Below are 26,637 nucleotides of genomic sequence, written 5' to 3' on the forward strand. Positions count from 1 at the left end.
GTGTTAGAGAACCAGATGGCCCTGGCCTCATTGCAGGCCCTGGGGACACCCCATCCCCACCCCCACAAGCCAGCTCTGGCATTTTTGTGCCTCAGACTGTGCTTCCCCATCCCAGGAGTGGTGTCCCAGGGCTTTTCTATGGCCCCAAAACCCACTGGGGTTGGGCGACAGCATGGAGTGAGCACAGTCAAACTCCTGCATCCCACCCCCTCACCCATAACCCTATGTTGGCTTTTTATATTTTCAAAAATCAGGTCTTCAAAAGTGTGTAAGATTATTTCTGGGTCTTGTCTCTATTCTATTGTTCAACCTATCTGTTTATACAACAATGCCATGCAGTTTTTATCACAATTGCTCTGTAGTACAGCTTGAGATCAAGGATGGTGATTCCTCCAGAAGTTCCTTTATTGTTCAGGATTGTTTGTTGTCCTGGGTTTTTTGTTTTACCATATGAAGTTGACAATTGCTCTTTGTAAACATTATGTTGAGATTTTTATGAGAATTGCATTGAATCTGTAGATTGCTTTTGGTTAAGATGGTCATTTTCACTATGTTAGTTCTACCAATCCATGAGCATGGGAGATCTTTCCATCTTCTGATACCTTTTTCTATTTCTTTCTCCTGGAACTTGAAATTCCTTTTCAGGATTTTCACTTGCTTGGTTAGAGTTACACCAAGATATTTTATATTTTTAATGGCTATTGTGAAGGGTTTTGTTTGCCTAATTTTTTCCCAGTTATTTCTTGTTTATATAAAAAAGGATTGTTGGTTTCTTTTAATTAATTTTGTATCCAGCCATTTTTTTGTCTTCAGTCTACATTAGAATCCTAAAGAAATACACTCAAACACCAGTGTAGGCATGCCTCTGCAGCAGGATAGATGAACTTACCAGCAAGGGAAGACAAGCAGGAAAATAGGGAACACTTCCCTTCTCCCATGACCTTTAGTGTGGGCTGCCATACAAAAGTGTGGCCCACATTTTGTGTGTGTGTGCACTAGCTCCTGTTTCTGTCTCAAATCATTTAATCCAGAAAAGCCCTCACAGGGGTGTCCAGCTACTCGAGTTGTAGTCCATCCCAGGTGTAATCAAGTTGACACTCTGATCAGCCATCCCAGAGCTCATCCTCTGCTCCTTCAAGATTTCTGAAGCCACTCAAGTGTTGGGAGGGCAAAATCCAGCTCAAAAAAGAGTAAAAGGTTGGGATATACCCTTCTGATGAACCATAGTAGGTCTGACATGTCTAATAAAGCACATTTTGAGGGATGCGCATTGAGTACTTATGTTTATCTTTATTATAACTAAAATAGCTGCAGAAAACCTTCAGGTGGAAGTTACACCATCTCACAGTTTTGGAAAGGCCAGTCCTCCTTGGGACAGCATGCAGATCAGCTCCAGCCATACAGCAGGCAGGGGGAAGAAGGAGGTGGCAGTAGAGCAGCTCTTCCCTTTTTGTCCATTTTATTCTGTCTGGTGCCGAGCTTAGGGCATGGCATTTCCATGCTTAGTGTGAGACTTTTCCCTTCAGTTAATTCCAGAGGTGCTTCAGTCTTCTGGGTGCTCCCAAATCCAGCCAAGCACGGAGGTTAAGCTTTGCACATTTGATTGCTTTTCCATCAGGTTTGTAAAGCACTCAGATGCACACACAGGAAGGAGAGTGGTGGTGGTCAGAGGTGGGAGGGTTTGGGGTGAGGGCAATGGTGTTAAAAAGGCTCAGAGAGACAAGTGCTTCAGAGAGGGTGGTGATGGCTGAAACACAACAGGGGTATTCTTACTTTAGGTGATAGGCCACATGACAAGTCTGACCACAATTAAATGGGAACATGAAATTAATGATGGCAAACAAGAGTGAAGCCAAGAGAAAACTCAGAGCAGAGCTGAGAAACTGCTCACTGCACCCAGGGAGTCTGTGCACCTGTAGGATGCCTGCTCTCACACCTGGGAGGGTGTACATCTGCAGGGTGCCTCCCTGGAAGGGTATACACCTGCAGGGTGCTTGCTCTCACACCTGGGAGAGTGTACACCTTCAGGGTGCCTCCTCTTCACACCTGGGAGGATATACACCTGCAGGGTGCCTACTCTCATACCTGGGAGGGTATACATCTGCAGGGTGCCTGCTCTTTACACCTGGGAGAGTGTACACCTGCAGGGTGCCTCCTCTTCACACCTGGGAGGGTATACACTTGCAGGGTGCCTGCTCTCACACCTGGGAGAGTGTACACCTTCAGGGTGCCTCCTCTTCACACCTGGGAGGATATACACCTGCAGGGGACCTGCTCTCCATACCCAGGGAGGCTATGCACAGTGATTACTACACCTGCAGAGAGCTTGCCTACTATACTTAGGGGCAGCTGTATTCCTTAGAGGCCCAGGCAGGCTGCAGAAGAAAGGCTCTAAAGCATCCTGGAGAATCCAAAGGAATACCCTACCTTAAGGCACCAGGAGATGAAACCAGATAGAACAGGATCATGTTACCTCTGGTAAAGGACTGGACTCCTGGAGTAGTCTTGCACGAACTGCCCCATGACTAGTATGTTAAATGGTAGTACCTGAAGAAAAAGAATTGGGGTAATCTAGATGACTGTCATTCAGTAAAGCTCAGGAGATGAGCTATGCGAATATATCCCTATGGCCCACTACAAGTTCCATAAGGCTTGTGGCCATTCCTTTGGGCAGGGTGGACTGACTTGCTCTGTGCTATATTCAGAATCACTTCTTATGTTTTCCATCCTTCTTTTAGCATCATTTCACAAAAGATTCACTCATTCAGATCAAGATGAAGACAAAGTTAGGGAGAGCACTTAGCCAAGTGCAGGAGCTCAGCCTCCAAGGGGACATACATGTTATAGTTGGGTAGTCATATGAGGAAATCTAAACTGTAGCCATGATGAGAGTATAAGAGGGTGCCCTGCCTGAGGAGAACCCATGATCCAAATGAAGGGTCTGTCTTAGGGTTTCATTGCTGTGAAGAGATACCATGACCAAGGCAACTCTTATAAAGAAAACATTTATAGGTGCTGGCTCACAGTTTCAGAGGCTCAGTCCATTATCATCATGGCTGGAAGCATGGCAACATGTAGGCAGACACGGTGATGAAGAAGGAGCTGAGAGTGATTCACCTTGATCCAAAGACAGTCAGGAGGAGATTCTCAAAGCCTAACCCCACAGTGATGAACCTCCTCCAATAAGACCACACCTATCCCAGCAAGGCCACACCCCTAATGGTGCTGCTTTCCGTGGGCCAAGCATATTTAAACCACCACAGGGTTTGTTTGGACTATAGGAAAACCTTCCCCAGGGAGTTGGTGCTTCCTTCAAACATGGAAGATGAACAGGAAACGATGTCCTGGCAAAAGAACCAGCATGTTGTAAGTACCATAGGTCAGGAGGGAACCCAGAGGGACAAGGAAATAAGAGAACATCAGGAAAAGCTGACAATGGGCCTTTCAAGGGGGACTCAGATACTGAAAAGCCTATTTGTGACGCTGTGTTTAAATGGGCATCGAGGTCTCTAGGCATTCAGTATAGCAACATCAGATAGAAAGGTGACATTCAAGGTGTCCTAGTGTGATAAACATTTTGGTTGTGGTCAGGAGTAGGGCTGAGCATAGTGCTGACACAATGATAAGAAAATCCCACTAAGGAAAAAACTAGTTTCTCCCAGTCAAGACAATGAATTTGGCCTGGGTAGAAACCTAACATCCTAAGCTACCCCACACTCAGAGCTAACTCAGTTGGGCCAGTCAATGGCTTGGCCTCAGGACCACCTCTGGGAAGGTAGGCTTGCCTTAAGCCAATCTAAATAGATGGAAGGAACAGTGGTCTCTGTAATGAGATAATGCAAATTCCTTCCCAAATGTCCACCTCTGTGTGGTCCCCATGAGCCTTAGTATTTTAACCTTTATAAGACCTTAGGCCCTGTGTCTCTTCCTGCTACCTGTGAATCGGATGTAGAATTCTCAACGTCTTTAGCATGATGCCTGCCTGTGTGGCACCATGCTTCTCACCACGGCAGTGGTGAACTGAACCTCTGAACTGTAAGTCAACCCCAATTAACTGTTTTACTTTGTAAGAGTTGCCAGGCACGGTGTCTCCTCACAGCAATGGAATACTGACTAAGACATCATCTTCGAACAATCTTTGGCTTTGCTCGACCTTCAAACTTATCCTGCCTTATAATTATTCTATCACCACAGAAAACAAAATATTTACTGTTCACCTAGATGACATCAGTATCTCCAGCCAACCCTTGTGATAGCTCCCACTAACCTTGGCTTGTTCCCAACTCGGACACTATCAACTCCAGCTTCCTCCTTGCTCCATCCTATGTTAATACTTTACTAGAACCAGCCAGGGTCCTCGAAGCTGTAGCGATCTTTCCCAAGGGTCAGCCTAAGCCTCAGAAACCCAGACCCTCCCCAAAACATGGCAGCCATGTTTGCAGAGGTACTGGTGGCATCACCATTGCCTGTAGACATCAGAATTTGTAGGGGGAACTGTTGCTTAGAACATTATCTTAATCATAGGAGGACAGAATTCTCTTGGAAAGGGGCAGCTGTGAAGGACTCAAGGTCCAGAGGGCTGGTCTCTGAGTAAAGAAGATTCCAGAATACATCTGCCAGGTTCTTGTTGTTCTTTTTAAACTTGTGTTTCTTTTTATTTATTTTGTCTTCTGTTGTTGTTTTAGGGTTTTTTTTTATTTGTTTTATTTTGGTTTTTGGATTTTCATTGTATGTGTATTGTATGTCCTTTTAATGAGTCCTAAGAATAAGGGAATAAGCTATGAAACACACACACACACCAAACAACAACACCGCACTCTCCTAAGTCTGTATGAGAATGCTACTAAGGATTAAGTATAAATTCGAAATGGGGAAACATCAGTACCTTTCTCATTAATCATGTTTGACTTTGTTGGTACAGAAAAGAGGCTTCCCACCATTGACAGAGCCAATAACGCACCATCACTGCCAACAGCCCATGCTCAGCCTACCCACAAATTCAGCTGAAATATGCCCTGCTCAGACTACAGAATTTGGCTGGAGCTTAATAAAAACTTCTAGAATTGGCTTAGACGACCAACCAGACATATTGAAGCAATAACCACAGGATGGGTAGACACCATCAAAATGATGTTCGGGAATCTCAGAAAGTAAATCGGTGAATGAACACATGGGAGGAAGTCTGAGTCAATACTGGAGGATAATTTATTGGAATATTAATTACCCTGTGCTCTCCTCTATCTTTCTTCAAGCAAGTGGGTGGACTTTCTAATTCTTAGCCTCGGGAGTTTTAAAAGGGCTGTGAAGGATGATATCTGAAGTTAAAGGCACCCTGGCCTTTTTTTTTTTTTTTTTTTTTAACCAAAGGTAAGATTATTGAAGGGCTTGGATGGAGTGTTGGGTAGGCTGGGGGTGCACAGAGGAGTCTCTCCTTGGTAAGTGGAAAGCTGGTGTGAGACCAAGGAAGGGGTGTGTGGAAGATGCAATGTGTTTGCCTCTAGTGCTCGTGCCCCATGAACCCCAGGCTTCAATGGACCCTGCTGTCAGGTGGTTCCCACGCCTGTGGTCCTAGGTCTTCCCAAAGGTTCTTGTGTTTCATGCATGGAAGGAAGGAAGCTTCCATCCCTCAGAGGGGCCACTCTGGCTGGGTCAAGAGGGACCCTCTACTTGCGTGCAGGCAACCGAATGTCAGCTCTCTTAGGCGGTAGGAAAATGCCACTTCAGCCAGCATCTCTAGGTGAGAAACAAGTTGCAAAACAAAGCAATAACCACAACAACAACAATAACAAAACAAAGGGGAAAAACAGAAGAAGAATCTGCCTGTTTGTGTGCGCCTGTGTTAATAGACTGTGTTTGAGATCCACACAGCAAGACAACAAAATTATTCCGGGGCTCAGTGAGAAGCTGCTGCTCCCATACCCAGTCAGATCTGGGGATGTCTGCAGGCAGGCGGCAGGAGGCAGCTCTCCAAGAGGGCTTTAATGGACATCTCATCGGGTCACGTGCCCCTCAAAGGCCAGCCCCCCTGGACGGCTGTATGCAAACTCCTCTCCAAAGCAGCTTCCCTTGAAGAGAGTTGCTACACAATCATTACAAATTGATTGCAAAAGAGCTAACAATCATGATTAAATCATTAAATTCTTGTCTACGCTTCAGAGAGCGGTGAGAAAATTAACTTCCCACCAACCTAATTTTTTCCTGAACATGAAATAATGATTTTCTGCCCGTCTAATTACAAAGCCAACATCTGATCAAGCCAGCATCCAGAGGGGATTATCGCATGCACGAGTATTAGACCTCATTACCAGCTTGACTGCAAAATTATTACATCTTGTAATTGGATGGTGAGATTTATATACAGATCGGCCCGGTTTCTGTAAGATTGTAATTACAAGCTTCGTTGGTTAGCTACTTATCACTCAGCACAGAAGAGAGGAAAATAAGCAACAGAAAAGGCATTTCATTAACCCGTAACCCTATCAAGAGAAAGCCACTGTAACACCCATGTCTGCATTAGGGAGAACAGCTAAATTCACAGATGAAACAATTTATTATGCTCTTTGCAAATGGGATTGCATTTTGTTTAACCCCTAATGAACTCTTTGGGTAAAGTGTCTGAACAAACCATTCATTTTATAGACAACTGGGTTCAATACAGTAATTATAAGGGGTAACTGACTGAGATAAATGTTCACCTGCTTAGAAGCAGTTGATTAGAAGGACAGTTGCTGGGCACTGGGCGCTGCCACCAAAAGCTGAGTGGCTGGAATGATTTTGCCTTTCCGGAGCTGCAGAAGGCAGAGAATCTCCCCACCCCTGCGTGAAGGGAAGTTGCAGGCAGGTTTGCCAAGCTTGGCTGGAATGAGGATGTTTGATAAAGCCGCAAAGACGGCAGCATTTAACACTTTTAAAGGCACCGATGCAGATCACAGAAATATAAATAGGGCTTGCTGAAGGGGCCCTGAAAAGTTTCAGATCCGTGACCTAAATTAAATGCTGCCTCTTAATATATTTGAAGACTAAGAACAAGCCTCACACAAGGTCACAAAGTGGGTCCCACAGGGTGTGAAGGATTGCCACTCTGTTTGTGGGCTTTTTTTTTCCAGTATATACTGTTGTGTGCGCACTATTCAGAATCACCAACTCAACCCACACTCTGTTTTCTGGTGAGCTGATTTCTTTTCTCACATGATAAAGATGCTAAATTTAAACATGAGTGTGCATAAAGTTTTATTAGAACACAATCACACCCACTGTCTTCTATGACCACTTTCTGCTACAAAGGTAGGCATGACTAAAGTACCAGCATGTTTATTGTGTGTTCCTTTATGAAGCACCCCATGGCAACTGGTTACTGTGATTAGTTTAAAGTAAGACACAAAGTCCTGTCCAAACCAGGATCTGAGGCCCAAGACCTTTGGATGGAGCCACAACCACTCTTTGTATAGGTAGAACTGGGTTGCTGCATCTAAGTAGCCTGCTGATAAAGCCATCAGGGAGGACAGGAGAGCTGACAATAGACATCTTTGAGCCTCTGCAACCACCTGCATCCCACTCCAATTGCTCTCAGTCTTTCTTATTTTGTGAGCTAATGAAGTATCTTGTGTTTGAATGGTCACACACATTATTCTTCCTTAGTTGTGGTTTCTGGTGGTGCCATAGACTGAACCCAGGATCCCACATGTGCCAGACAGAGCTACATCCACAGACCTCTTTATATTTTGACACAGGCTTTTACTAGGTCTCCTAGGTTGATCTCAAACATGCATGCTCCTGCCTCAGCCTTCACAATCGCTAGATCTTTGAGTAAAGTATGTCTGTTCTTCCTTGCCCGTTTTATAAATCACCTGGACTTGAGAGGCGATTTCTCAGCATGTGATGTTTTTACAGAGGAACTGGGTTCAATTCCCAGCTCTCCTATGGTGGTTCACAACCATCTGTAACTCTAGTTTCAGGTGATCTACTACTGTCTGACTTCCAGAGGCACCACACACACATGATACACTGTACATGCAGACAAAACACTCATACATAAAAGAAAAATTTTATAAATCTCAAATAAATTTTAAGGATTCCCTGGTCTTGGGTATTTAGCTAGAGCAACAAAACACACTGACACAGGGACCCGATCTGCCAGTTGTTGCAGGAGCATGGCAATGGAGTCCTCCTCAGTAGAGCACTCAGACAAGAAAGACCTCAGACTAGCCAATGGGATCTCCAGGAAACCCAGCTCTCTGGTCCAGACCTCCGACTCAAAGAAATTGCAAGGAAGGTGTGCACTGTTTGAAACTAAGCTTACACTAATATAGCCACAATCACCTCAGTTTGGCTTCTTGGAATCTGACTTTTCTCTAGGAGTTCACACCAAGGAGGGCCAACATCAGAGTGCGTGAGGCCCAGGTGAGGTAAATGAAGAGAGACTGGAGTGAAAAGTGACTGTTTCCAGGGGACTGGGCTTACTCTTAGTCTTCCAAATATGTCCTTTAAAGTGTTATTCATCACGTAAGAGAACGTGTCGATGTCTGGGATCATGGCTACCAAATGTTCACACTCAACTATAAAGAGGAAAAAAAAATGACTGCACACACCAAACACACACGCACACAGGCAAATATACAATGTACCTCCTGGTTTACTCTTTATTTATCACATGTAGCATCAGCCTCTCTCTTGAACAGGCTCCATGTCGCTCCATGAGGGTGACAAGGCTGTTTTGTCATCATGACCACCATCTGAATCATGATGTTGTCTCACAGCTTCCGATTTGAACCCAAGTCCAGTGATATACTATTAAGAGGTGGGAGCATCAGGACCAGGATTCGTGCTCTTATAAAGGAAGTTCTGGGCAGAGGCTTTGCCTTTTCCACCATGTGCAGACAAGATCAAGCCTGCTAGCACCTGATTGTAGACATCCCCGCTTCCTGAACAGTGATGAACACATGACGAATGTTTGCAAATTACCCAGGTTTGGGTGCTTTGTTATAGCAAACTGAATGGGCTAAGGCAATTGCTGTATCCCAGGGTCTCCACATCAATGGTTTGTCAAATAAATGGATGGTGCATTATAATCCATTTATATTCAGAAAATTGGACCTTTGTTTAAGTGAAAACAAGGAGAGAAAATGAGTAATATTTGCCTCATTCTGATAATGAGGGCCTCCTGGACTGGTCCAGCTCTTAGGGAGAGGCTGATATTAGCAAGAGGGATAGAGAGCCACAGGTCCGATCAGTCTTTGGATCACTTTAGTTGGCCACTCCTTCAGTACATATGAGGTAGTCACTGTTTCATGCTGAACTATGGCTGGCCAAAGCCCAGATGAGAATAGGAAGTCGCAGTCCAGCATGCTCTGCTCTTTTCCCACTGGCTCCGTCGCTCTTGCCTTCAATTGCTAGTTTCTTTGGGGAAATCGTCTTTAGCCACTTGTCCTTTTTGTAAAGCCTGGTTTAATTAATACAAGATAAAATAATCCGTAACTCCAATTAGCCTGGCACTTGGAGAACCCAACTCCTCAAAATGTGTTGAAACCAAGTTGGGAACAAAGCACAGGATGGAGACCCCTGACTTCCCTCTGCATCACAGCTGTACACTCTGCATCTGCAGAGAGAGGGTATTGTGTTCCCATCTCAACACAGGACTGACAGAAGGGATGGTGTGTTAACAATGCTATCGTTTTGTTTCTGTTGTGTGAGGAGTGTGCTGGCTAGCTTTTTGTCAACGTGACACAAACTTACGTCATCCGAGAAGAGGAAACCTTAACTGAGGAAATGCCTCTATCAGATTGGCCTGTAGACAAGCTTAGGGTATCATTATCTTGATTAATGATTGATGTGTGTGGGGGTGGGGCGTAGACTACTGTGGTGGTGTCACCCTGGGAAGGTGGTCCAGGGGTGTATAAGAAAGTGGGCTGAACAAGCCATGGGGAGAAACTAGTAAATCACACCCCTACATGGTTTCTGCTTCTATTCCTGCCTCCAGGTTCCTGCTTAAGTTCCTGTTTTGATTTACCTGATTAGGACATGTACATTAAACAAACAAAATAAAACAAACAAACAAACAAAAACCCCCTTTCCTTCTCAAGATGTTTTTGGTCATGGTGTTCATCACAGCAATCTAGACAAACAAATACTTGTGATCTTAGGAATCAGCTGTGCCTGTTAGACCCAGACAGGAGTCACGGGCACTTGGCGAGATGCTCGTGAAGTAGAGGCATCCCAAGCCCTTTTGTATCAAGGAATGGTAGCTGGACTAGCACACCGAGAGGTTTAGAGGTCCACACTCTGTGGGACAGAAGCTTGTGCTTGAAGCACCAGAAGCCAGAGATTAAAGCTGCAGGTACTCAAGTGGAGGCTTATTGCTCTGGGTGTTAGCCAACAGTGGTCCCTTGAAGCTATTGTAATCCTCAGTTTTTAGCATTAGTAAGTAGCGGTGGGCAGCAGCAAGCAGTGCCTGCTGGTATTGCAGCCCTGCCTGAGCAGGCTGTGGATACTGGGAACTTGAGCTCCTATGGAAGCTAGAGTTTCAGATCTCAGATCTGGTGTATAAATTAAAACACATACACATACAAAACTAAAAAAAAAAAAAACAAAAAAACAAAAAAAATTTAATGCCACAGAGACAGCAAAAAATTTCGAAAATTGACTGTAAGGGTGGTCACTAGGGCTTTTGAATATATTACAAATTACCAAACTGTTTTAAATAGGTGAATTATATGGTATCAGAACTGCGTCTTTGTAAAAAGCTGTTAAAATTTAAGCAGCTATTATTTTCTACTTTCTTGGGATTCAGCAGCCATGCCGTAGCTTTGGTAAATTCACGATTATGGAAAAATGTTACCGCTTTTGAAAATGCTGTGTAGAAAGTTCTACACAGCGGTCTTCTCATATGGTGGTGAGACATTTCCTTAGAAGGTCACAGGACAGGAGTAACAAATCTGAACAGAGTCTGACCAGCCATGTCTGTCACTAATGCTGCCACCCACCCATCAGTATCCGTGGCTTTTTACATGTTAGATCTCATTTCAGTCTAGAATCTGTGTGTGGTGGGCTGGGATGATGTGCCAAGGCCTAGCTGAGGGATGGTAACTGGGAATCAAATGCCTTGCTAAGCAATGAGAGCCAGCACGAGACTCCCGGGAGCTCCCTTTGCTTCTTCCCTCGGTAACGAAACACATTCAAGTGAGAGCTCCTCTGTCGGTCAGGCCCCACAGTCCAGATAGAATAGGCTTGGGTAGCAGGCATAAGACAGTTGGTCTCAAGAAGGAAAAAAAGTCTGAGTGTAAGCCACTATGTTGTGGGCAGTGTTTGTCACCACAGCATAGCCTTTGCTAACTGATACAACCAGATACAAGATCATCTCTTTAAGATTTTCTGTTTGAGCTTTAACATGGTTTGTTTCTATATGAAAATTCATATCCTCCCAAGTTTTCAGCAAATCGAGGTTGTAAGAAGGAGCTGCTAATTTACCTGTTGTTTTACACATCTCCAGAGACTTTCTGGTGGATGCATAACCCAGTTTAAGAAGTAGCGTGTTTCAATCTTGGGGTCAAACTCTAGACCCCGAATCCCAACTGAGTCAAAGTGAAGACTGAAGAGTCGTTCGTATGTATTTGAACAGTTGTTAGCCAGCACACTTCGGGGAGCAGATCAAAGACTGTCTCACCAGGTACCTGCTGTCTTATGAGCGAAGATGCTGCAAGTCCATTGAGACCAACAGGAAGGGAGGCAGGATGCTGTAGTTTAAATCTGAAGGCTCCCAGGCACCTATATGGCCAAGGCTTGGGTCCCAGTATGATGCACAGGGAAAATATGGAATTATAGGTGGCAAGGGGGCGGAGTTAGGACTTTGGGATAGCCCCTTTGAAGAGACTGTGTAGTCTCTGTATGTTTGCCTTTCCCTTCTCAGATCCCAGTGATGAGACAAGCAGCAATACCTCACCATGGGGCCACTATTGCAAAGGAGGTCTCCCGAGTAACAGGACCAACAGAATCATGAACTCGAACTCCCAAATCGTGACAAACTAACTCCTTTGTCCATACACCTCAATTCTCTCAACTGACTAACACCTCTTGCAGGTCACAGGATAGCCATCAATACCGTTAGAGTTTAGAGTGTGTTTGTGTGTGTCTTTAAACTCCGGCTTCCTCATCTGGAGTTCTCAAAGTGACCAGACAGTAGCATTTATTGGAGGCAGAGAATACAAGAACAGGAGGAGGTGAGGAGCCTGGGCTATAGCTGGTTGCAGCACAGATTTAATTGCTGTTCCTACTACCTGAGATCATATGAGAATCACCAGCGGACAAAGCAAAATACTAACAAGGGCCAATGGTCATCGAATCCAGTGTTGTCAGAAGGTAGAGATGAATACTCCTAAGCCAACTGATCATCTTATACATCAGCCCATTCTTTCTAAAAGATACATAGAAAGGGACATACATTCAGGATCCGTGCTAATGCACTAGAAATCCCAAAGGGAAAAAAAAAATTGCAAAAAATCAGCATACAAATCAGCCCACATCCAAAACATGAACTAAATCATGACTAGTAAATCCAACTGAGAGAACATCAGAAGTTTTCAAGCTTTTGACTGGAATTCACACAAGGAACATATTCACTATTCAGCATACGCACAGATGCTCAACTACATCCGATCTTTATAAAAATTCTAATCTCTACTGCTGGTAATGATTTTCACTTCTGTACAATATTGCACTTTCCCATTCTACTTTTAAAAAATATAGATCTTTACCTACTAAAATATTTAACTCTCCACGGACTCCAACCTACAATTTGAAAACTAGTTCTCCCATGTGTGGTGTTTATAAAATTTTTCTTATAGTTCACGTTCACTGACATGGAGAGATAGTCACAGCATACTGAGAAATTTAAAAGTCTATTACAACATACAATGTGAAATATTTTCCTGAATTGGCTGTGTCGGTTTGATCTCAGTCAATTAGAAGACAGCCAAAAATAATATGCAACGCAAAAAAATTGTCTTCAGAACAGTAAGTATGTACATTTAAAGATCATTTAATGTTCTTTTGACTGGGATGGGGTCAGGCATGCAGAGCAGAAGTATCTCTCAACAGGCATGAGCATTCATGTTATCTAATGTTCACCATTAGTAGATGCCCATCTTAGCAAGTTAAGAAGTGTATGTGAGCCTTTAAGGAACGGGCCAATGACCAATTCTAAATATCTCTGCCCATCTCATATGCATGGGCAGAAGCCACAGGCACCATGATGGGCTACTTTTAAATGGAGAGATGACTTGAGGGACCTCATGTCACCAACCACACAGCAGCTCACTCACAACCTACCACTCCACACTGCCATTTGGCAGCCCCAAGGTCTCCCACAGCTTCTGCAGACCTGGCCAAGGAGACCGCCGCCACCAGGAGAGGGCTCTGGTTTCCTGAGTTTGGAACTGTGTTTTCAAACTGCACATCAATCGACAGTGGGTAGTTTGCCCTAAGAAGGCTTGCCGTCTTCAAGTCTTTAAGGCTGTGGTCCCTGTTGACATTGGCTGGCCAGGCCAAGGAAAGAAGGGACTAATGAAGTCAGTAAAGAAAAGAGGTCAGTTGCTACTTAGGACTGGAGTCTGGGATTGTAGTTTATGATGTGGGAAGCCTGGCTATAAACAGCACAGATGTATTTTCGTCTTTTCAGATATAGGTGCCGCCAAGGCTCATTAGCGGCTGCTATACCCATTTCATCAGCTTCTGCATCAGCCACACAAGTTGGGAAATTTTGTTGTGGTAACCTGTGAAATAATAATACTATCAATGGTTACTGCATAGGCTACTTAAAGGGCATTCAGGATCCTTACCTCTAGACAGTTTTAGGACCAGAAATGGTTGTGTGGAGACTTACTCTGCATCTATGTCTCTTCACAGTCAACACAGTACTTGACAGAAACAAGGTAAGGAGGAAGGGTTTATTTTAGCTCACAGTTTCAGAGTGTTTGGGTCCAGTGTGGTGGGAAAACATGACTGAGTGGCTCAGTGGTCGGCTGCAGGACTGTGCGGTAGATGCTGTTCATACAGCCCCAGACTAGGAAGCAGAGAACAAGACTGGAACCTGGGGACAAGCTCAACCTCCAAAGTTCTGTCCCCCGTGGCTTTGTCTTTCAGCCAGACCCCACTACCTCAAGGTTCCATGGTTGTTAAAACAGCACCACAAACTGGACACTGAGCATCCCAAACACAAGCCTGTGAGGGAATTGGGGAGGAGGATGTTTCAGTTTCAAGCTAAGGCACTAGAAAAAGGAAATGTGTCTGACTGGCTTGAGCCTTGCTATATAACACACGTACGTCTACCCTCAGGATAAAAGCCCAGATCCCCGAGTAAGGCCACCATAACTACATGATTTGGTCCCAGGCTTCCTAGTTCTTATCTTGAAAGGGAGACATAGTCTTGTTTCTATTTCAGACACCATGGCTTCCTTGTCATCTCAGAATAAGTCAGCACTTTCTTCTCTAAAAATCTGGTATTGGTGGGTCTTTGGCAAAGCACTTTATTCTGCATCCAGGATCTGTACAAGACACCTCTGCCCTGACCCTCCATGACTGCCCTGGCCCTCCATGACTGCCCCGTTCTCCATGGGCAGCATCCTGTTCTATGATCCACACTTGCTGAGGCTATTCCATGCCAATGTCTTTTCACATTCCAACCATGTTGAGCTTCAAAGAAAAGGAGAATGCCTGGAGGGGTGAGAAACAGGGGAGCAGGTGACCAGGTGACACCCCCAAAAGAAAAAACCAGAGCCACGTCTTCACGGAATACTGATAAGGATGTGCAGAATGGGGAGATTGTGACCCAAAGTGGTTACAGATGTCTTGGCCTTAATGAGATCTGTTGAGGTCCTTAGCAAAAAACAAAACAAAAAACAAAAAACAAAAACAAAAAACAAAACAAAACAAAACAAAAACAAACAAACAAACAACAACAACAACAAAACACCAGCAGCAAAAACCCAAGGAAACAGATAACAAAAAAATAACCAAACAAAACTAAAGCCAACAGTGGGCCAGCTCAACTTCTTCCCAGGAAGGTTCCATTCCACAGCTTCTGGGCTCCAGTGTGGATCAGGGCTCTTTGGACCTTCTCAGCTCTTACTAGTTCTCAACCTTTATTTTTCTTGGCATGGACTGACATTCTTGGAGTGTTTATTAGAAGGAGTATTGTACCTTTTGGGCTCTTTATTGGGTTTTATTATCGACCACCCCTTCCCACTGTTATTCCACCCCAATCACTTCCGTTCCCCCAACTAGGTAGGAGAGAAAGGTTAGATCAGATCTTCCCAAGATCTATAAGATAGTTAACAGTAATATGATGATTGTTAGTAGCAATTAAATAATATGATAGATATTGATGTTATTATCATTAGCTCTTCTGGCCTGGAGACTTATTCCAAACTCACATGGCTAAATCTGGCAGAACCAGGATTCAAATTGGATCCATGTAAAACCTGGGGCCGGGCCCTAGGCCTTAAAGCTGGGCCCAAAAGGAGGGTAGGGCATGGGAGATCATCCTCCAACCCCACCCCTACCCATACACAGTCACAGCCAATCAATATGGGCTTACATTTTATGAGACAAGGAGTTAACTTGTTCAATTACAGAGGAGACAGCTCTATTCTTTCGTAACAAGTAATCTGAGTAGGGAAATCGATCCTGAGAGGCCCCATGCACACTGGCTAATTTTATATTATCCTTAGCCAATGGGTGGGCACCGAGTAATGGAGTTGTTGTTACAGTTCATTATGGAGGGCGGGGATCAATAATGGGACAATCTGTGGCTCAGCATCCCAGCTGTGGCAGTGACAGGCGGTGGGACTCCGTGAATGGGGGAGTTCATGTGTGCTCCCTGCTCGAACACAGCCACCTCTTCCATAGCTCCCGAGACAGAGCCCTCAAGGGCCTTGCCACGGCCCAAGCCCCCTTTCCCCAGTACACAGAGACCACCAGAGGCTCAGGAGACTGATACAGAGAACAAAACCTCTGGTCTTATAAGGCTGGGCTTGTGAGTACCACCCTCTCCCCGGCAGCCTTTGGACAGAGTGCAGGTTTGGTCTGGCAGGGAGTCCTCACTGGCATCTTGGTAACCCCAGTCACTAATTCCTGTTTTCCTTCTTAGACTCAGGCTGAGTGACAGACAGGCATCTCTATGCTTTCTGTGTTCAGGGCTGAGAGATGCTGTCCCAGCAATCCCTGTGCCTGGCTGGGATTTTGTCCCCTGGGGCAGTGGCCTCAGTTCCAGGCCCAACTGTGGACATTCCAGCTGTTCCAATTTCCTCCCTGGTAATAGGAGCAATTTGTACCGATTCAGCATTTTTTACCCCCATCTTATTTGTGCCCCTACAGCATTTTGGAGGCTGTTCTTATTAGTGTATAGCTGCCCTGGGCTCCACTTTTGCCTGCGTGAGCTGGTTTATCACAGACTGTACAAACATCCATGGGCATTTTTACACACATTGTCTTCTTTAGACCTCAGGGTTGATTCTGGTCTTATTATGGTTTCCATGTGGGGGAAATTGAGGCTCAGAGGGAAATCATTGCGCTCTGGACAGATAGGCCGTGAAGATTGGGGTATGAAGTTACCTTCCCCTGTATTATCACTGCGGGGTATTTCTGGAGAAAGGCCTTTTCTCTGTGTTAAGGTTCTGTGATCTTTTGACTATGCCATTGCCTGGCATACTCGGGACACATATTTTTAGTAAATCATATTGTTTTACATTGGATGCTCATGAACCAATTCTAGAGTCACCCCAACATGTGACCTGGGGAGTGGTGACTATGTCCCTTAGAGAGGGACAGATTTAAGAAATGAGAGGCTGATCTGTAAGAAGTAGAAGTGTGGCAGGCAACCTTCTGCACCTGGGATTTCACAAGGCAGAAGAAGAGCACAGATGCTGACCCCCACACCCATGGCCTCTGTGTTAAAGGCCAACTGTACCAGATATTGAGCAATTAACTGTTGAGCATATGTAAATGTGTTTATATGTATTCTGCATGCTTTATGCATATTAATTAACTCTCACAGAAAACTTAGGGGGTGTGCATAATTGTTATAACTCACAGATGAGGAAACAGATGCTCTGGAAGGCCGATGATCTTGCTGGATTTGAAGCCAGGCCCCACTGGTTCCAAATGTTATTTTTCACAAAGCTACTCTGGACTAGAAGAGGGCAGAACGCACCTAGGTTTCCCTTTCTGGGTGAAAGTCTAATTGAAAAGAATAGTAGCTTAAGGGAAAGGGTGAACTTGCGCACAGCTGTTTCCTGTTGGAAAAGAGAGGATACTGGACAGGGTACTCTGTTCCCATGATGGTTTCAGATACAATAAAATTACAGTGGTGTTTGATACAGATAAGTGATTACAGACCTGAATTAGGCAGCTAAGGCACCAATGGTGTTCAAAAAAACTTGGCTAGCAGACCTTGTGTAGGCTGAGTATGAGCCTTAGTTGCTGTTCTGTTGCTGTAAAGAGACACCATGACCAAGGCAACTTAGAATAGAAAGCATTTAATTGGGTGCTTGTTTACAGTTTCAGAGGGTTAGTCCATAATCATCATGGTTGAATATATGAAAGCAGGCAGTCAGACAGAGTGCTATAGCTCTAGCTGAGAGCTTTTATCTTGTGTGAAAGAAAAGAGGGGAGAGAGAGAGAGAGACAGAGACAGAGACAGAGACAGAGAGACAGACAGAGAGAGAGCGTATGAAAGAGTGAATGAGAGAGACAGACAGAGAGAGACAGAAAGACAGAGACAGAGAGAAAGAGAGTGCACCCTCAGTGACACACCTCCTCTGATACAGCTCCACCTCCTAATCCTTTTAAAACAGTTCCACCAACTGGGAACCAAGCATTCAAATATGAGAGCCTATCAGGGCTACTATTCAAACCACCACTCACCCATAGCATCCCGGGTCGAGGCCACTGATATGCTTCAGCATGTAAAGACACTTCCCACCAAGCCTAGGGATCTGAGTTTGATCTTCAGAAGCTGCATGGTGAAAGAGAAGAGCTGACTCCTGCAAGTCGTCCTTTGACTCCACACACGCACTGTGACATGATCTCATGTGTGGACTCCTCTGAGACTGAATATTTAGAGCATGAACAGGAGTCAAGGCTGGGATTCCCAGAGGAACACAGGCCAGGGAGCTTTAGAAGGAAGGCTCAGAGACATGGCCAGAGGCCCTTGTATGACTCTCCCTTCTGAAGAGTGTCAGAGACATTACAGAAGGAAAAGGCAGGCTCTTCGGGGGGCGCTGGAGGCAGCTTTCAGAAAGCTCCACCAGAGGGAACAAGATACATGCTTTTTATGAAGACAATGATACCTGACTTTGTGATCCTCTGAGGACCTTATTGATGCTGTGGTGAGTGTCCCCCAGAGAGCTCACCCAAGGGCAGGGTAGCTAGAATGTCACCTCCCATCTAAATCAGCTAAGGATTGCTCCCTCATGTTGTTAGGTCTCCTGCCCTATCGTTAGCAACTCACCAGGGACCCCCTAACAGCCTTCCAGTGAAGATATGAGAAAAGAGAAACATGTCAGCTGGGGACAAGGGTGATATTTGGTCTTCCCCAAGGTCCAAATAAAGAATAGAACTTAACTAGTTGATGTAATCTTGGAGAAAAACCTGACTTGCAGAGTCTGGATCTTCCCCTGGACAAGCTGATATCTGGGGTCTCAAGAATTTTTTGCTCCATTAAAATATAGGGTGGGTTGGAGATACATATTCTAGCCATGATTCTATCTCCAGAGCCTGATTCCACATTACAGGGAATGGAGGATAAATGTTCTCCCAGCCTCGGTGAATACCCAGAATTCTAGAATCCCTTCTTTCATCTACTGCTTGCTGCACACAACGTTAATTGGGCCACCAAAACTCACCAGGGAAGTCAAAAGTCCTGTCTAATACACAGGAGACAGAAGAACCAGGTCCTAAAAGATCTTGAGATAGAAGATGTGGCTCATTTGGCTTTTCTCTGAGTACTGATTCCTTCTTGTTGGGTCAGCTATTCTCAAGGTAAGATGAGGGGACCCTCCGAGGGTTCCTCTCAGAGTGCTTCTTGAAGGTGGTTTGCTTGTTGTACTATTTCCCCCTCTGATAAATGTAAGGGAAGCTTGTCAGAGGCTTTGTGATTGGCAGTGTCAAAGAAGATTGACACAGGAGGAAGCTAGGACCCAACTGCCACTTGCCACTTGAAAAGCTCCGAAGTAATGTAAAACAAGGCTGCACACCCTGCCTAACCTGTTCTTATTACCTAAATATAAAATGTATTCGTTATTGCTATTTTAATAAAGTAGTAATTATATCTTTTTAATTTTTAATTACCATAAGTAAATTTCAATAGTATGGTATCAAACTCAGCTGAAGTTTTTCATAGTAATAACCACTCTTAAAAGAGCCAATCCCCAGCACACCAAGAACAATAAAAAGCAAAGGGGTCCCAAGATCAAACTGTTTGGAAACAATAGGCCTAGAAATCTTTAGCTCTGGATCTAAGTAGGAAAGCACCCAGTCCTCTCCACGAAGAGGAAGGTGGTTGAGCAGCCGTGTTCTGGCTGCCTCTGTAGCTAGAATGTGTCTTTGTAATCTAGGTCCTGCACACTACTTCAAGCCCAGTCTCTGAGTTAGGGGTTATTTGAGTGGGAGGTCACAGTTCCCTAACAAGATACTCTATGGAGAACATGGGTGGAATTTGCCTTGGTTTCCTTTCTAGTTGTTATGATAGCACTTTTACTCCTGTAAAAGCAACTTGGGGGAGAAGGAATTTATTTTAAATCACAGTTCAGGTGACAATTCATTATTGTGGGGAAGACACAACAGTAGGAGCTTAAGGCAGCCAGTTGTACCACAACCATCATTAGGAAGAGAGCAGAGAATGAAGACTAGAGTTCAGCTCACACTCCCCTTTTCACTGGTCCAGATCTCAGAGCATGAAATGCCTGAAGATCACCCATTTAGAGCTGATCTTCTACCTCAATTAACCAATCAGAAAGCTCCTCAAGGCACACATATAGGCCAATCTAATTTCGACATTTTCTTATTGAGAGTCCCTTCCTGGGGGGTTCTAGACTGTGTCAAGCTGGCAAAATTAACTGTCATACTCACACACTCACACAGTCACACTCACACACCTCCGGCCAGTACCAGATGGTGATGCCTTATGCATCAACTTGAGTCTGACACCGTCTAACCAGAAACAGAGTTGCTCCTCCTGGTTAAAGACTCAGTCTCAAAAGACTGTCTCCACCTTGGGTACCCATTAAAAGCCTTGTAGTGTGGCCCATGTTTCTACAATCAACCCCAATGTGTAGCCACCTTCCCCTCTTCAAAGGTCTGGGTATAGCAGGAAGTCCTCACTATCTAATCCTTCCTGGACATTTTTGGTGACCAGCCCCCATCCTAAGGCTATCTAGGGTCCCCAGCTTGAGGCAACCCACCAGAAAATGAGAGACTCTCATATGTGTGAAGATTACTGAGGATTTTGTGGGCTATTCCAGGAATAGGTATGTATGTGCACATGTATTTCACTGTAAATTATACTCTCACGGAAAGAGAAGAACTCAAATATGGCAGAGTTCAGACTTGACAATGGAAGTCACGGCTTTCTCAAAAATCCCCAGGATGGTATAGCTGTGACGGTGACTCATGGTGACACATTCTTGACCTGGTCACCAGATGTTTCTCTCCATCTTGGTTGTTACCTCATCTCTCTTCTCTGAGTCATTTCCCAAATGTTCCCACCTGCCTGGCACTGCTGTGTAAGCTTGGGAAACTTACTTGTCATTTTAGAGCCTCTGTAGACACCGCAAGGACAATCGCCTCAAAATACCAACTCTATTTGGTTGACTTAAAAAGATTACATAAAGTAATATACACAGAGGACTCAGTGATAACAGCTCAGTACATGTCAAATCAGGAAGAGGATGGTGATGGTAACCATGACAATTATGAAGCTGATAATGGTCCCATTGGAATGGTCTCCTGAGGCCACCTCATCTGCTCCATTGGAGGCACTGATGTCAATGGGGATGGCCTTGACCATTTATAGTTTGGCCCTTCGTCCTGACCACTTTCTGTTTCCTGGTTCTCAATACACTGTGACCATCTGCATCAAGCTCTGGCTGCCATGCCTTCCCTGACGTGATGAACTTAAGACATGAGCCAAAAAATTCCCTTTCTTCCTTACATAGCTTGTCTGATCCTTGGGCAGAACATTGAGAAAATTAATCAGTATAAAAATGGCTAGGAACAAGGGTCCTGGTGCGTGAAATTTGTGCTCCACTAGATTATGGTTGGTGCTGGTTGGAAATGACTTGATAATGCCCCTCTCCTTAATCCAGGCAAAGCTGGTTTCTGTTGGAGATGGAACTTATGAAAAAGACCAGGCTCTACCGCACCAACCAATTTCCATGAAGAGCCAGCACATGCTTTATTATTGAGATTTGTGGGTTGTACACAATGCTCTGCCTCATGGTGACTTAAACTGTTTTGTTACTTGATTGTTCTGTTGATTGATTCATTTTGTTTACTTTGGGTTTTGTCTATTATTTGAAACAGGTCACAAGTAACTGAAACTGGTCTGAAATTCACTATGTAGTCAAGGCTGGCCTTGAACCCCTGATCCTCTTGATTCTGCATCTCCATACCTGGGTTTAAGTTTTCACTTAAATATTTACAGAAGGCTGACATGCTAGGGCAATTCTATCTTCCTGACTCGTGCAACTTTTCAACAGGAACTCTGTCTCTTCAAGAGCAAGGATCCTTGGGGACACTGTAAGCTCTACAGCCTGGGAAATGCGCCTTGGCATTCTGGGTTCCCTAAGTAGGGTGACCGAGCAAAGCAGGTGGGTGTGGTGACTTTGACCTGATTTCCTCCTCAGAAATACTCAGTCCATGTCATGAGTTTGGGGACAATGACATACAGTCATGTATGCAAATGCCTGTCTGTATCCTGGTACCCATTTGGGCCTGGATAGAATCTCCCTTCTTCTTTCCCAGCGAGGCAAGAAATCTCAAAGTGATGGCTGACTAAACCTTGTCTCCAATGGGTGGTTCTAGCCTCATGCTCATGAAGCAAGAGAAAAGTGACTGAGCCAGAGAGAGATAAGCAGGGGGATGGGGAGAAGACAGGAGAAGAGGAGAGAGTAGAAGAGAAAGGCAGTGGTCACAGGCAGGCTGAGCGAGGGGGGGGGGGAAGAGGGCAGTTTCAACTGTGGCATGGCCATGAGCTTCCCTACTCCCTCCACTTCCGCTCTCGGCCCCGAATCTTCTCAGACTTCCCTTCCTTTCCAGAGGTGCCCAACAGTTCACACTTAATTACGTCATAAAACACTGGAAAGTAGAAGAGGAAGAGTTAAATGTTCTCCTAAAAGGAGGAAACTGCAGCTAATCCCAATTAGGAGGAAGTCCCAGGCTATTGAAACGCTACAATCCAATTACATCAGGTAAAATGAATTACTCCTTTAATGCTGACTTATTATGAAGACACCTTCTTATTGCTCTCATTAATAATCTTTAGACATCATTTTAGTGCATATTGGCTGCAATAACATTTCTATTAGCATCATGGTGGAGCAGGGCTGACAATTAAAATAAAAAATAAATCAACCCAAGGAGCGAGCAAACGTAATTATAGTTCAGAAAGAGCTTTTATGTGCATTTGATTAGTCAATGGAACAGTGCCTCCCTTCTTGCCTTGAATATGTGTTTATCCCATACTTTGTGCACCTCTGCAGTCTGAGAAGGGGATGAGGGGTAAATGTACACTGAGGCCTGAGGAACTGGGGAGCTTGTCAGTAGGGTAACAATTCCCAGGTTCTAGCTTGCTGAGTGTCCTTGCCCAAATGCCGTTCTCTCTTTAGGTCTCATTAGCCCATTCCTAAAATTGGAAAAATTGTAAACTGTATATTTTAGCAATTATGTACAATTATGTTAAATTATAGCAAATGATGTCTAAGACTCTACACAATTGTTCTAGTCCAGTAGATTGAGGAATTCAAGTACTTACACCAAAGGTAGAAATTTGCAGAAACAAGACAGCCCTGAGCCCAAGGCTTTTGCCCACTAGGGCTGGCTATAGGGCAGACTGTGCCTCTGGCACCTAGTGAGTGGAGAATGGGTCTGGAATGTTCCAGAGCATCCTAAAGCATGCAGCACTGCATCACAGAGAGACACCCCACCACCCAGCAATAACGTTGAGGATGAAAAGCAGTTCTTACCAGCTTCTAGACTTCCCTAGCCACATCACCAGGAATCGAGTCTTGTTACCCTCCTTGTGGGTGATTTCTCTCATGGACACAAAGAGCAATTCAACAGAGGATTCATATCTAACTAGCTTACTGCAGCAACCAAGACATTCTCAACAATTACACATAAATACAACTTCAATAATTTCTTACATTGGATATAATACATTTACATATATATAAAATCCTGGGTCATGGGCAACATCTTGGGCACTTTCCTAGGCCCAATTTATTTATATACACAAACACATATGTCCATATGTATACATCTATAAACAAAATATATAAAATTATATCACACATGTATAATGCTACATATATTTGCATATATAGTACTTCATATATGCACATATAGTGTTTCCCATATATGGGGCAATACTTATTACTTTATATGGATACAGTGCTTCTCATAGAAAAATATGATACCTCATATATATATATGTACACATATATAATTATACACATATGTAATGCCTCATACATATGTATATCAAGATAGCTGTGTGCTGCATGATGGTATTTAGATCAATGATGTTCTTCATGAACTGTGCTAATCTTATAAGGTTATATGATGACTGTGCATGTCATACTGAGAGCCCAGCCAGCTTAGCTTGTGTAAGTTACACTCTGTAATTACCAATGATGCGCTTTTCAGAACTTATCTCTGTGCTAAGCAGTGCCTGACAGCCTGTGCATATAGAAAAGCATATGTATTGATATTTGCACTCTCCTGTCCTTTTAAGGTATCTTGTGAAATTGGTCAGGCATGCCTGCCAAAATAAAGTAATTTCAGATCTGAGAAAGATGCACAGGTTATGGGTATATTGTCAGTTGTGAGCTTTTGCTGTGTCACCCAAAGCCCCAAGGCTTTATAGGAGCTCTTCTACAGATTTCCCAGATGTAAGATATTGAATTACTTTTTAAAAATAGTTTTAGCTATTTTTAAAACTGTAATTTTTTAAAAAAAATGTCTTATAGCTCTGAAAATGTTGGATACTGAATGTAATACCCTTGGGGCCACTGAATCAGATTGTCCCCTTTCGTGGCTCTTCCTGGATAGAAGTTAAGCCCCTCTGCAGCTGTGTAAGCAGAGGTGCCCAGAACTTGTAAATTGTGTTACTAACAATTAGGTACCACATAGAATCCAGGTGTCCCTGATACTAACTTTGTTAGGACAAAGTTGAGTGCTCTTATCAGCCATCATTTTAGGTCTAAATGAGGAAGGGGTCTGTCTGCTGTCTACTGGCTGGGGAGGGGAAGCTCCTTTTCTCAGAAGAACATCTTTGGTTGGCTCAGAAAAAAAATATTGTGGTGAGACTTTCAGTTTTCTACTGCCATGCAGCCCCACGCCCAACACTCACATTGGCATAAAACAATTAATTATCTTATTATCTTCATTCTGGAGGTGTGGATTCTGGCTGTGACCTCACTGGGACATGGGGAGCTTACAGGGCAGAAGTCAGTGTTGTGCACATCAGTTGCTTCCTCTCCTCCCTAGATGTTCTTCCAAATGTAGCTTGTTGCTAGAATTCTGTCCCTTGAGAGTTGTTTAGAGGTTCTAACAGTGAAGCAATATACCATGTACCCTTGACTATAGAACAGTTCAAAGGATAATTCCAAACTGGCAGCCACTAGGCGCAGGCCACAGGTACAGAGACCCTTGGAGCTGATACCAGATTCCTTGACATGTATAAATTAAATTCATACTGCACCATAGAGTTGTTGTTCTCTCCTTCCTCCTCTTCTCCCCATTTTTCTCCTACTCATTTTTCTCCTTCTTCCTCCTCATTTTCTTTTCCCCTCTTCTTTCTCTTCCTCCTCTACCTCCTCCTTTTTTTTCTTCTTCTTCTTCTTCTTCTTCTTCTTCTTCTTCTTCTTCTTCTTCTTCTTCTTCTTCTTCTTCTTCTTCTTCTTCTTCTTCTTCTTCTTCTTCTTCTTCTTCACTAGAACACAAGTCCCCATTAGTAGGACATATGGTACTCCATTGCAGGTCTGTTGATGCATGAGATCAGTAGTTAGGTCCCCAAACACTGTGCCTGGATTGGGCCCTCAGGCACACTATGTACTACTCTCTAGAGTGGCAGTTTATTATAGTCATACTAATGCCATTGTTCTCAGAGGAGACAAGATTCAGAGTCCATAGTAAAACTTGCCTCCCCTTGACACAAAACTTTGTCTGCCAGAACAGCACAAAGGAAGCAAAAGCCTCCAGAAAGTATTTCATACTCCCACTGGTGCCTTGGCATCCTTAGCATGGAATTAACTTTGGTTAAAAGCAAATCTAAAGTCATAACTTCATGGCTGATAATAGAACACTAACCAAACATCCTACCTCTGCAATAGAGTAAGTCAGGAGACTTCACTGTATTTAAAAAACACAAAGTCCCAACTACTCTATACTATAGGAAACGTGTAGGAACAGGAGTGGGCTCTTTTCGGTCTTTGTGTTAACATCTCCTGGGTGCAGTTGTGGAGCATGAGCGAATCCTTGTTTGAGATTTGCTTACAGAGCCACATTCCCTGCCCTGCGGAGACTCACAGCATCTGTTGTGCTGAAGATCACAGCTTAGACCAGGGGTCTGGGAGTGGTGAAGAACTACATGGTCTGGCTAGTGGGCTTCCCTCCTTTCCCCACGTGTCAGGTTTATGAGCAACAGAAACTTGTTTAACTTTTTTAAAATTAGCTTTTTAAAAAATTTTTAGCATGGGCACATGTATGCCTGCATGTGTGTGTGTGTGTGTGTGTGTGTGTGTGTGTGTGTGTGTGTGTGCATAGAAATGCTATGTGTAAGATTTCTGAGCTAGGTCCTGGGAACCAAACTCAAGTCCTCTAGAATAGTAAGGGCTCTTAGCTCCTGAGATGTGTCTTCAGCCCCTTTTAAATTTTAAATATTCAAATATTCAATATAGTCTCCTCCTTCCCCCAGACTACAGTTTACTTGGTGCTCAAGTTCAAACTCTGTGAACTTTTCTCAACTTCCCATTAATTATTTATTTCTCCCAAAAAATTATCTCTGAACTAAGGAAGACACTGCAGTATGTCACAGCGTTCCTTAGTCTGGCCCCACAGTTCCCTTCAGTCTCTTCCTGAGGTGGCTGTCAGTGTGTGTGTGGGGGGGCACTCACTTCCTGTTCATTGGAGCATCTTCACCAAACGCATGGCTTCTGCCAGGCTGAGTGGGCCGAGAGACAAAGCAAGAAACTGGTGCTAGCCAGTAACCAAGGTAAGATATGAAGGGTCCTTCTTAGGTGGTGATGTCACTCTCATATCATAGAGTTTCGACTGTATCTATGTACTGTGGGAAGGAATATAATAAACGTGACACCCAGTAGGCATGAACATTTGGGGCCATCTTGGAGGCTAGGTGCTATCCTGTTT

Source organism: Micromys minutus (genome assembly GCF_963924665.1).
Source record: "Micromys minutus genome assembly, chromosome: 24".
In the NCBI taxonomy this organism is placed as follows: Eukaryota; Metazoa; Chordata; class Mammalia; order Rodentia; family Muridae; genus Micromys; species Micromys minutus.